Here is a 13698-nt window from a genome sequence, read left to right as displayed (position 1 = left end):
AGTAAGCATTTGGCCATAAAAATCCCATTTGGATCCCTGGCACCTTACAGATTTTTCCCTCTGACCAGCTGCTGTTCCTTTGAGTTTCCTTGGTTACCAGGACATATGCTCTTCTGTGTGCCTGGTGAAAGGTTTTGTGAAACAACCATAGCCTAGATATTCAAATTCCACTCCATCTCACAGTGCTGCCTGATGACGAACAAGGAGAGGCTGTGTTTCTTGTTACTTAGTTAACAGACGATTGAGAGGGGAGGTGGATTTTTTTGTTTGTTTTAGAGAGTGAAGGTAACTAGGGTTTTACTTACTTTCTGCAGAAGGCAGATGTAACAGTACTCTTATTTACTACATTGAAGAGTAACAACAAAAAATATTTTCTCTTCTACAGCCAAGAAACAGAGCATGACGGGTGAGGAAAGCAACCCTCTGCTCCAGCTGCAGTAGCAACAACAGCAACACATCAAAAGCACAAAAGCAGGACCAGAAGAACAACTAACCAGCACGTGCACTTCTCACACAACACAAAATTCAAGCTGGTGTTCACAATCACATTTATGTCCACCATAATGCAAAGACCTGCCCAATTGAAATTTGGGTGCTGTGCAGTCCTGGGGGAGGTAGTGCAGAGAGGCAGAAGACATCAGGCAGTGGGAGGTGCATGACACAAGCAGCGATACAGTCCCATTCCCCCTCCTTAACAGCATTTGCCAAATGGGTCCTTCCGACCCCACTCAGTACATTTGTTTTCTGCTCAACACCTTTTGTTTTTGTTGAGGCAAAAAAATACTTTTGTTTTTTTGCTCAACAACCTGCTGACCAGCACCTAGCCAGACCCCAAGCAATGTCCCCTTCCACCTTGGCCAGCCATATTAACTGTTCAGCACAGCGCCACATGGTGTGGGACATCCCTTTGGGCAGCCTGGCCAGCTGTCCTGGCCACGTGCCCTCTCAGCCTCCTTGCTGGCTGGGCAGCACCAGGAGCAGGAAAGGCCTTGGTTCTGTGAGCATTGCTTGGCAGTGACTGAAACATCTCTCTGGTATCAGCATTTTTCTCACCCTAAGTCCAAAATGCAGCACCATACAGCTAGTAGGAAAATAAATAAATAAATAAATAAATAAATAAATAAATAAATAAATTAGATGAAACCAGTGCACTTTGTTTAAAAGAAACTTTCATTTGATACAGAAGTTCCCTGCTTGTTACCAGGAAAGGCTACTGGCAGACTAAATACTCAGTCTTTTTAAATCACTCGGAGAAACCTTCTCAGCTCTTCTACTCCATACTAACACCAGTCACCCAGGAAATAAATTTACTCATGTTCTTTTCTTCATAAGTAACTTACGTCAACTCACATTAGGAGGAGAACAAAAGATCTTTTGTCTTGTCTGGCCCACGCAAGTTGTATCAACTCTTTCATTTGAATCAAAAGGAGTTGAAGATTGGGCCACTTAAAGCTGGTGGTCCTGAAGTAAACTCATGTTTTGAATATATATATATATATATATTTAATCTCTCTTTATTTTTCTCTTTTCTTTTTTTTCCCCTGTTTGTTTTTTTTTTCCTTTCTTTTTTTTTCCTTCCCCCCCCCCCCCCAAGAGGTCAACCGCACAATCTGTCACTCTTAAGTACAAGGCAGTTGAGAGATATTAATATACTCTTGAATTATTTAAAAGATATGACTAATGCTTCATGGGCTGTAAGGACTGTTATCTGCAAAAAATAACATCTGTGTCCATTCATTGCTGGACAGTTAGGATTTCATCACCAGCATTTATTAGTATTTCTGAGTCTTAAGTGCAAAGGATCCTCCAGATTACCAGATCTCCACCTTCAGGTGTAAAACCCAATTTACAAATTACTTCACAATATTCCTTTTGATCAGGGATGAATAAGGCAAAGGCATGTGAGCTCCTTCCTGAATAGAATCTCATATAATAGATCAAAAATATTTCAGAAAGATTTCTGACGAACTATTTATTTTAACCACCACACACTGTGGTGTGGATAAGTTAGCCAGTCTGGCACTAATGTGAGTCTTCTTTCAAGAAGGCACAGAATTGATCTCACAAAATTTTTAACTGGAGTCCTTAAGAAAAGCAATATCTAATGCTCAAGGAACTAAACTGCATACAATCTGCTACCTAAAAAAAAAATTATGCTGTGTCACTGCTGTGGCAGTGGTAATGTGACCAGGTACATCTAAAATACGGTCTTCACTTGTACACCAGCATTGAATCATCACTGGAGGAAAAATAAAAGGCATTATAAACAATGAAAAACAAATTTTAGTTCCTTCATTTATGGCACACTATGTCCATGTCCCATGATATGTGTGTGATGTTACATGAAGAATACTTGGCTATGAAAATTATTTCGGGTAATTATCCAGCTCTGTTTGAAGAAGGAGTTCATGAAGGAACTTGTTTTCCTATTCTGCTGCTTCCTCAATGAAACAGTACCAGCCACAGTAAATCATGCACTCCATTAAAAGCAATAGCTGTCTGAGTGATTAATCAGACAAAAGTCATGCATGATGTAAAAATATATTTTGAAGGAAAGCAGTTCATTTCCTCCTACAGCATCGACTGAAGAAGCTTTATACCACCTGTTGCTCATGCATTACTGGAGAGATCCTGCACTAAAGAATCTCTTGCTCTTGCTCATCCAACCCAATCAGTTAGAGCCTAATCTTCTGGTTGTCAAAGATCTCAGTTAAAGCAAGTGAGAACTGCTAGGAATTGAAAAACAAAATGCAAGATCATGTACTTGCATTGCATTTATACTTGCATTGCATATGAAATCAATAATTGTAAACGTAAGAATTTAATTGAAAGCATAACTATAAGATTATACTGCCAATATTTTTTTTAGTTATTATTATTATATTTTTTTTTCAGACAGTTCACTAAATGTCTTTCAGTAAACACAAAAAATAGCAAATTGAGTTTAGGTTATGGAAGGAATACATGAAATGAATGAATAAATAGTAGACACCACATTTTTTAAAGGTCCTAGTCCTTTTTTTATTTAGTATTCTTAATGTAAAAGGACATATAATATTTCTATTACGTTTATATGTAAACCTTCCTGTCCTTTGTTGTTAATGCTAGAATATTCTTATAGTACATGCCACAAAATTGAATTTTATTTCCATAACTGTGTCAGGATGTTGGTTCTCAGATTTCAGTTTCATTTTGTAAATTTCGTGAATAGTTTGTTTTACACTTCTCTGGACCATTACAAATATACTGTACAAAGTCATATAGTTTCATCAATAGAATGTTAGCTAGTAGACTGACAGAGTGTCAGCCCTGTACCTAAACATTGTTACTGATATGAAGAAAATGAACATTAGTGTGCAAAATACCACCACCCTACCTCCCTTATATTTCCAGAGATTTTTTAAGATTAATTTTGTACAGTAATTCTGTACTAATTTTTATTTTTTTTTTTAAACGTTTATTTTTAATTTAGGGCTTGGCTAGATGTCCATGTGTTTCATGTAGCCACTGCATAAGCGTTTGGTTACTGTACATCCACAAGGGAAGTGTTACTTTGCTTCAGCTCTGCCTAAACATCTGGTTGGAGCTTTTGATAAAGCATGCTGTTAAATTATGAGCTGAGAGGACTCAAACATTTCTGCTGGCACTTTCAGTATGCATTCTGAGGGACATTGTCTTGTGATGACTGGCTAGTTATGTAGGATTCTAGCTATGTCAATCATAAAAGTCAAAAATATTGGGAAATTTGGGGAGTCAAGAGTTTGGTCTGTAGTTCAGACATGGAAGTATACATAGCCACAGCTTGAACAGTAGCAGCATGTGGTTCCTACGTCTGTGGCTAGCTGTGCTTGAAAGAGCAGATGTACTGCTACAGCTGAGCTGGGGGCAGGCACCATGAGAATCAAGGACCTGGTCATCTCACTACCTAGAATTGAGCTCTTGCTCTTGCTCATCAACTCAATCAGTTAGAGCCTAATTCCTCCTAATCACCAGAGGAGTAATTTGACACATATACACCTTTGGGACAAGCAGTAAACAGATCTGGGTATGTCAAACAGTTTACAAATGAAAAGTTTCTTATCCAACTGCATTCCCATGAGCTGATTTGAGATTTGTTTTTTTCTTGTGCTTTCAGATTAGACATCAATTTATGTCCACATTTTTAAGGAAGAGGTCAAGTACCTCATTTGAATTGCATCTCATTTAGTTAGGCTGTTTTGCCAAAGGCATCTAAAATGAAACACTAAGATGTGAAATCTAAACTATTATTTTATAAACTTTGCAAGAATCTGGAACCTAGTGTAAGAAGTTTACACCTGCAATCACCCACTGTGTCTGTTGCTCAACACCAGAATAACATAGGGAGTACTCATCTGTCACTACTAAAGGAAGTAAAACAGGATTATTAAATATAAGCTCACCATGAGAATTTTAAATACTTTGACATATTTTTATAAAAAATAAAACCACTTAAAAGCTATTTTTCAAGTGATTAAAATTGATTAATTCACCACTAAAAGGGTATTTGCATATTTTTTGGGATATATAATTAACACAATGATTTGTATGAACACTTTAGTCTTGAAAGAGTTTCTAAAGGTTTTCCTTTCAAATCAAGCTGCTATTTTTACATTCAAAACCAGTAGGGCAAAATTAAATATATATATTGCTTGTTCTTTATATTGTCCATAGTTATGTTTCAGAGAATAAGAGAGCGTATATTGAGGCTGTTCAGAATGAGCCATTGGTGATAGAAATGCTGTGTCTGAGTGTTCTGACAGCTACATAATATGGTATATTGTTCCTCTACCCTAATTATATGTTATTAAAGTAAAAGAATTCCAGTGGCAATTGCAATTTTACTGGTTGTTACAACAGATGACTGCTGCTCACACCTGATCACTGTTGAGAGAAAGCCCAGTGTTTTGTAGCCATTAAACTCATAACTAAAGAACTAGATTTGGTTGTATGAGAAAGTATGTTTAGAAAGTGTGAATGCCAAAATGCAAAAACCAAAAGGACATCATATACTAGTATACGTAAGAAGAGAGTGGCACATATTTTTCTCTTATCATTTCTGACTTGGAAAAAGACAAAGGAACTGTGGAATTTGGAACTTCTTGTTATCCACCTATTCCTTTTAAGATATCTAGTGTTAGAGTGTTAGAGCCCTTGTGATTCCTAATGGGCCAAGGTAAAATGGTAACAGAAACAAAGCACCTTTTTTCACTTATTCAATCTTTAGCTGCTGTGAAACTCACACAGATTTTGAAAAAAGAGAGAGAGAGAGGGAGAGGGAGCAAGAACATTCTCAGGGAGAAAAAAAAAAAGAAAGAAAAAAAAAGGGCGAAGGTATCATAGCACAGTACAGAAATGCTGCCTGTCCCTATCCTTCAAAGAAATACCAAAAGAATGGCAGAAAATATGATACATGATGTGAACAGACTGATATGATTCTACTTCTGCTAGAAATTAGTCTGTAGCCAAAATGCCAGTTCTTTAGTCAGGTTTTATCAGTAAAATCCATCTACTTCACAGATTATGTCCTGACAAATTTTGAAATGTTCTCCATAGTCTGGAAGGTCAGAAAGTCCACTGTCACTATGCTTGATGACTTTTCAGCAGAAGAATTTGCCTTTTTATTGCAAAAACAGTTTTTTTTTTTTTTTTTTTTTTTTTTTTTTTTTTTTTAGCAAGCTAGACAGCTCTTGATATCATTATTTACTATGAATGGGAAACAACATATGACTTCCCATATATACAGGTTGGTGAAGAGCAATAGGTTGCTTTGTCCTGCAAGATCCATCAGAAGAAAGTAGTACAATTACATTAGGAATGGTTGCTTAGACAGAAGATGATCAGCACAACACAGAATGGCTCTACTTACATCAATAGTTAGCCTAAGCTAGAATTTTCTTGTTGGCAGAAGAGATGCCAGAATATATCAATTTCATACACTCTTTACCAGCAAAACTCCCGCTGTAACATCTGCCAGATACAGGCAACACCAGCTGCAGGCCTTATTTCCCCTTGTGAATCTCCAGGTACTATTTTTTACCTCACCTGGGCAGATTTCGCATTACTTGGGTAATAACACTGTTTCGGGACCAAATACTGACATAGCTTCTTTCTGGATGAGAACAGCACCAGGTAAGAGCTGGAAGCTGCACTGCAGATATCTTTATTGTTACAATGTTCTCATAAAGAGACCATAGTTTCTTCAGAATCTGCAGAATCTCTAATCTCTAAGAATCTCTGTTAAGGCTGAATACAAACAAGGGCCAAGTTCACAAGCCCCAAAATACCAGTTCCTTCAGTTTCCATGGTTATCTCTTTTTCACAAAGAAAATTATGGACCCAGTAATCCCATATGTCCTTTGAGACCTTCACCATCTTTTCACACTTACCGGCTTCTAGCTGGTTTGATAGCTTGCCTAATTTATGAGACAGATGCATCAGTTTTCCCACTCTTTTAATTTTAGACTCAGCACATTCACCTCCATGCTCGCTGTCATATCTCCTTAAGGAAAAAAACTCAGAATGCAAGATATGGACATCTCAGTATTTGAAATTTGAGCCTAAAGTGGAGATTGAAATCTAAATAAAAGAAATAGGCAAATGAAAATTTACATTAGAAGGAATGATTTAGCATTCTGCATCAAGTGCTGGAGCACTGATGGTCAGTGATGGGGACTAGCAAGAAAATTCCATACAAAAAGCTTGCTATAACATCACTAGTCATCGGTCCAAAGCCATGGTGATCTTCTATCACAAAGAGTTAAATACAGGTTAGCAATGAAACATTTAACACTTTGCATATCAGGACCAAAGGAACCTATGGATCTACTGCTTTCCTTGTAAAGAGCTGAAACGTACAATTTTATAACTTTAATGTGGATGAGTAGTGTTGTTAACATATCCATGTCACACATCAGTGCCACAGATAGTTGTAGCTTTCCAACACTTGCTTGGAAAGACGGAAAAAAAATAATCATGAGTATTGTTATAAATAGAAAAATTCCCTCCAAAAATAGTCACATGGCTTTGCGCTGAATTTAAAGCCTTCTCTCAGGATTGCAGATCCCTAAGCACATAGGTTAGCCACAAATCAAATTGTTCTTATGACTCTGAGCATACTGATACTGACAAAGTTCCTTTTTAAAGTTGTACTAATTATTTTGGTAGTTTACCTGTTTTGGAAATTGCTGAAGGTTTCATCTTGACATGCTTTTCTTTGCGCCAAGGTAGAATGAGTTCATGAATTGATTTACTTCTGCTGAAATTTTGTCCAAAATAAAAAATATGTAATCTGTCTTTCTGTCTCTTCTTTAAATATGCACAGACCACTTGGATGAAACTGTCTTGGGGTATCTGAGAACTGAATATTAATAATTCTACTAATTTTCTCTGTCTAAAGACTAAATCACAGGGTTCTCCTCCTACCCCCTATACACATTGATCTTTGGTGACCATTCTTTGTTCTTAGAATCTGAGTGAATTTATAGATATTATATGACTACTTTTTTTTTTTTTTTTTTTTTTTTTTTTTTGTGGTTGTGGATGCTTTCTCCCAAATGTTTCTCTCTAGAAAGGGGTAATATTCCTCTCTAACTGCAATGGATCAATCAATTTCAAATGGCATGCATTAGTTTTCACTTTGCCTTAACAGAAGTCAGTTACAAAGAGGAATAGACTTTTCATGATCTCATTAAAGTTTAGAGTTGTAGAGCATATCATCAAGCTGCACTCCACAACCAGACTTATGTGGATGTAAAGAAAGACTTCAAAGAGGTTAGAAATCACTTATTTGAATGTATCAGGATTGGCAACACACTTTCTAATCATTAGAGAAAGTAAAGCAGCAGTACCATCACACACACTTCATTGCATTTATTGCTTGGAATGCCTCTAGAAAGGAGTAGATAAACACAATTTTTTAAGGTATTGTAGTCAGATTGTAGTGAAGTGCAGATATCAACAGTGGAAATATCAACAGGAAATGTGAAAACAGGGAGCAATGGGAATTCGTTTTGGAGGGAAGTTGCTGTATCCCCTGCACTTTTATTAGAGAAAACCATTTAAAAATTGTTCACTACTGGTAAAAAATAAAATAATAATAATAATTTAAAAAAAAAAAAAAAGTAAAAAGTAAAAGCTTACATGGAATGAAAAGAGAAAAAAAAAAAATCCTTTGAATACAAAGGATTAGTTTTTAGGTGCCTCCTCACAGGTCACTGCTGACCAATAGCTGCTAGCTCAAACCAGAGGTTCAGTGAACATTGGCTAGGAAAGATGGGCTAGAACTTGCTAGGGTTGGTTTATAGGTGAAGGGTTTACAGTGCCTCAAATACAGTATATGTCCAAATATTATTTCTAAAGTCAATCCTGTTGCATCCTTAGTTAGACAACAAATTGTATTTCTACTGGGCTTTTCTTATATTTTTAGATTTTCTAGTAAAAGAAGATAACAGCTGGAGTAAGAAGATATTCATTTTTCATGTGTTAGTGACTACCAGATGCTCAGTTCTAAGTAGCCAGAAGAAAGAAATGCAATGGTTGACATAAAAACAAAACCAAAAACAAAACCAAGCAAACAAAAACTCTATAAAACTTAAAGCACCCTGATTTCTCATGTTCTTCAAGGGTATGGCTACTCCATTAAGAGATTTCCATGATATACTGCATAGGCAGCAAAGAATATTAAATATCTTACCAAGCATTCACTAAAATACATTAGATATGTATTCACGTCTGGCATCTTGGAAATGTTTTGGATTGCTTTTTGCAGATATAAAGCAGATATAAAATAGATTTTTTTAAACATGAAATATTAAATAAACACATCAAAACAATGTTATTTTGCTATTTCATGCCCAGAATAAAGTTGATCTAATATTGTTCATTATTGTTCAGATTCTAGTCCAGAAGAGCCCTGTCCTTACATTCCAAAGGAAAAGAATCAGTCTAAGGAAAAGTTAAAACATGAAACAAAAGAGGATGAATATTTTGCTACCAATGAGACAAATATTTCTATTAGGTCTTTTCAGTGCTCCAAACTAAGAATATTTCAACACTGAACATTTCTTCCAGGTTAGATCAAAGTCCTATGTATTTTTCATCTGTTGCTCAAGACTGGAATATCAAAGAAATGTTAGCCTTAAGTAAATGACTAAATGTATTCTCTTGGATAACGGATTCATAGAACCATTGAATGGTTTGGATTGAAGGAGACCTTAAAGATCATCCACTTCCAACCCCCCTGCCATGGGCAGGGACACCTTCCACTAAACCAAGTTGCTGAAAGCCTCATCCAATCTGGCCTGAAATACTTCCAGGGATGGGGCATCCACAACTTCTCTGGACAGCCTGTTCCAGTGCCTCATCACCCTCATAGTAAATAATTCCTTTTGAATATCCCCTTATCTGAAAGGAATATTCAGATATCTAAAACTCCCCTTCTTTAGTTTAAAACTGCTTGTCCTATCACTACACTCCCTGACAAAGAGTAACTCCCCAGCTTTTCTGTAGGCTACCTTTAGACACTGGATCTCCCCAGAACCACCTTCTTGCCAGGCTGAGCAACCCCAACTCCCTCAGCCTGTCTTTCTAGGATTGGTGCCCCAGCCCCTCGTAATAAGACCCTCTTCTGGTCTTATTCTAAAAAGTACATGTCCTTCTTGTGCTGGGAGGCCCAGAGCTGAACGCAGTTTTCTAGATGGGGTCTCACAAGAGCAGAGCAGAGGGGGAGTATCACCTCCCTTGACCTGCTGGTCATGCTTCCTTTGGTTCATATTTCTTTTGATGCAGAGAGAATCACTCACTATTTCTCCTCCTTGCAAACACTATTTCCCAATGTGCCAGCACAAAAGGTTTGTTGGTAGAGTTGGAGTTTGGCCAAAATGGTCATTACTAACCATCAGCAGCTGTTGATGGCCCAGATCAATCATGTACCTGCGATGCCCTGTTTGCCTCTGTCCCTAGTACATCTCAGGATTGCTGTAAAGATTGTAGGCAGCTTGTCTGTGACTGTTTTGCTTAGTTACTGAGTCACAGAAATTATCTTCAGTGTGGACCTTGAGTTTTCAAAGCCCTGATACATGATCAGCCTCACACTCTACAACAAAAAAGTGGACCAAGTGGGGATAAATTCATGCTAAATAGCAAAGATCTATTTTTCTTTCTTGTTTTTCTTAATGATCTTGATGTTTTTTTATGCATAAAAGAAATAATGTTCACAGTATGGAACATGTCATATTTGTCATCATTATATTAGATTGTCCTATATATTCATGTATTAACCCTTCTCATGAGCAATCAGTGTTAAATGAAACCCAGAAAAATGCAAAGCAAAATAGATTAAAATCTAGAAAATAACATGGAAATGTAAAAGAGAAGTGAAGAGAAGAGAAGAGAAGAGAAGAGAAGAGAAGAGAAGAGAAGAGAAGAGAAGAGAAGAGAAGAGAAGAGAAGAGAAGAGAAGAGAAGAGAAGAGAAGAGAAGAGAAGAGAAGAGAAGAGAAGAGAAGAGAAGAGAAGAGAAGAGAAGAGAAGAGAAGAGAGAAAAGAAAAGAAAAGAAAAGAAAAGAAAAGAAAAGAAAAGAAAAGAAAAGAAAAGAAAAGAAAAGAAAAGAAAAGAAAAGAAAAGAAAAGAAAAGAAAAGAAAAGAAAAGAAAAGAAAAGAAAGAATTAGGAAATTCCCTTAAACTTAAATATATATATTAAAAAAAAAAAAAAAGTGTGTGTGGGGGGGATAATTAAGCAACGTCAAACAAGAAGTTTGATTATTTCCTGGTAAATAATTCTCTGTGGCCTTCCCAGCAGTTTTCAACCCAAGATATAAATAGTATCACAGTAAATGCTAACAACAGAGTTTCGCATTCATTTTCTATCGCTGTGCAGATCTTAAGGGATGCGCTTCTGACAATTTCTATCAGATCCCTCTGCAAAATGAGCAGAATTTCATATGGGGATTTGAACACCTAATTTAAAGGAGAAAAAGTCTCTGAACATTTGCATTTGTTGTTGTTTGTTTGTTTCCTAACAAAACATGAAATAGAAAGAGTTGCAATTACGGAAAATCTCACACCTTCTTTCATATGCAGTGTAAAAAATGCATTTCTACCTCTGAATCATATTTATGAGAATACCAGAACTCTAATAATAATCATCATGTTTCCATTAGTGTTTACATTTTGAACCCAGATTACAAAAGAACATTGTGTGATTGCCAGAAAGCATATAGATTAAAAATATGTTAATTCACCAAGATCTCTATAAGCTTTGAGAATTCTTGAATCAAGAAAAATTAGTGAGGTTTCAATCAAGTTCTTTTTAAAAAAAATGATAGGAGGTAAACGGTTTTAGTAATTGGGAAGGAATAAGAAACATTTGCCATTAGAGAAGCTGATTTCAGGGTGGATTTTATATACAAAATATGTTTTATTACTTTTCTTCAGTGTGTATTTCCATGCTCAAATTCAATGCTCTCAATTTAAATAAGGTAAGGCAACCACAAATACACTCTGGGAAGACATGACAAACTGGAACTCCTTAGAGGCACAGCTTCCTGTGTATGATCAAATTTGACATATCCTAATTAACATACAGTCTTAGTAGCTTTCAGAGACAATGTTTGACAGGGTCCAGTGGTCCTGTTATCATTTTTTAACTTGCATCTTATGCACGGAGGTATGAAAGGTAGCCCTACTTACTTTCTTGAAGTGTTTTCTTTCAGTGAAGATGACAGAAAAGAATACTTCTTCCTACTCTAACATTGCATTTTTCTAGCAGAAGCCCACCCAGAAACAATGCTCCTATATAGCTGTATACAACATATGAAGACACTTCATATTCTTAGCCAAAGTGTAACATTTAATTTTATGATTAGCAAAAATGAAGCGTAGATAATATACATATGTTGACCATAATTTACATCTTTTAAAGTTCACTTTTCATTGGTGGTTCTCAAAACTCCATGACATGAGACAACATTATAGATTGCCTTTTTAGGCATGAGAAACACAGAGAGGAATATATATTTACCTTTAGTTACTACACAGCTGTATTTGGAACACAAACCAGATTTCTTTGGTCCCAGGATATCACGCTAGTTATTCTGTTGATCATGTCTTTACTCTTCAATTAACACTTAAGAAATTGTTTTATCAACTATAATTCAAAGAGTTAGGTGGATTTGATGTTTTATCACTGTACTAATCTTGTCACAGGATCAAATCCACTCATAAATGATTTCCATTTCCGTTTTTCCTCAAAACGCATGCTTTCTTTCCTTTGTAATTTTAAAGAAAAACAATTCAAAAATATTCAGAAAATAATTTTAAATAATCACAGGAGGAACATAATTTCCTGTTGCAGACACCCACTTAGCTTCAGTTATTCTTTTTCTATTCTTATAACGTGCCAGATGTTAATTTGGCTCACAACCCCTTGCATACAACTCTACTGCAACTTTAATCAAGTGATTAAGAGAGCTGTTATTTCATTAGTGCGTCCTTTTACTGATCATTGTGACACATTAGTCATAGATAAATGGGTACCAGTAGCTTGCTCCAAAAAATGCACATTGCGGTTTCAAGTGCAACAACACTTTTGTTGTCTTTCAACCTGCAAAAATGCTATTGTTTTAAACAGTCTAGACAATCTAATCTAATTTACCATCTCTGTGAAAAGGTCCTTTCATTCTAGAGTAATAACTATTCTTTTTTTTTTTTTAATAATTATTATTTTTTTATTTTTTTTATAACAGACAGAAAAAAAAAAGAGGAGAAAGGATAGAGTGATGCAGACAAGTATTTTATTTTCTTATTTTTAAAGGCCTCTTTAACACAAGGGAAAGATTTCTTAAAGCCAGATTTATTATTTAGCTAGATATCACTTGAAAAATTGACCTATCTACTGAAAAAATCAGTATGGTTTTGGATTCCAGCATTTGCTGACCCTTGTATGCAAATGACTAAATGACTCAGGTGAATTAATATGAGTAGTAGACTCTTTTTGTAAAGTATTCTAATAAGAAATGTACTTCATAGTGCAACCGGAAGTTTAGAAGGACTAAAGCAGTCACAATTATAGTATTTGTATTGCTGTGGGGGGGGGGGGGGGAGGGGAGAGAGGAGGCTGTGTTAAAAAAATATCATAAATTTCCACACAGATAACACAAAAACATATTATACATATTAAATATATATATTAAAACTTAATCTTTTAGTGAATGACGTATGCTTCAGATTTTAAAAGTCAGAAGTCTGTGAAATGCATTCTATCTTCCAATATATCTTTAGCTTCCTAATGTGTGGACAAAATTCACCACACAATGGCAGAAAAAACCCACAAACACTAGGTATTCACATACAGCCATGACATTTCCATTTTGGAGCACACTGACCAAGAGCCTGGGGCTCAGCAGCCCTGGAGCTGATGGCAATGTCCTTCTCAAGGAACACCCCAGAGTCCATATCTGACTTGCCTGGGGTGGAGTCTGTGACCCTTCCACCTGTCTTTGTCTATAGAAATTAGATTCAGAATGAAAATCAATGGTCACTGAAGGATTCCTTGATATTAATTCATCAAAGATGTGGTCAGGGGAGAATTTTTAGTAGTAGAAAGAAATAACTTTTTTTTTTGTTGTTTGGTCAGCTCAGAGACCAATGCAAAAAGTAACAGATTTTGTCCAAAGCTT

This window comes from Anas acuta, chromosome 3 (genome assembly GCF_963932015.1).
Source record: "Anas acuta chromosome 3, bAnaAcu1.1, whole genome shotgun sequence".
Classification (NCBI taxonomy): Eukaryota; Metazoa; Chordata; class Aves; order Anseriformes; family Anatidae; genus Anas; species Anas acuta.
Note: the sequence above shows the minus strand (reverse complement) of the source record.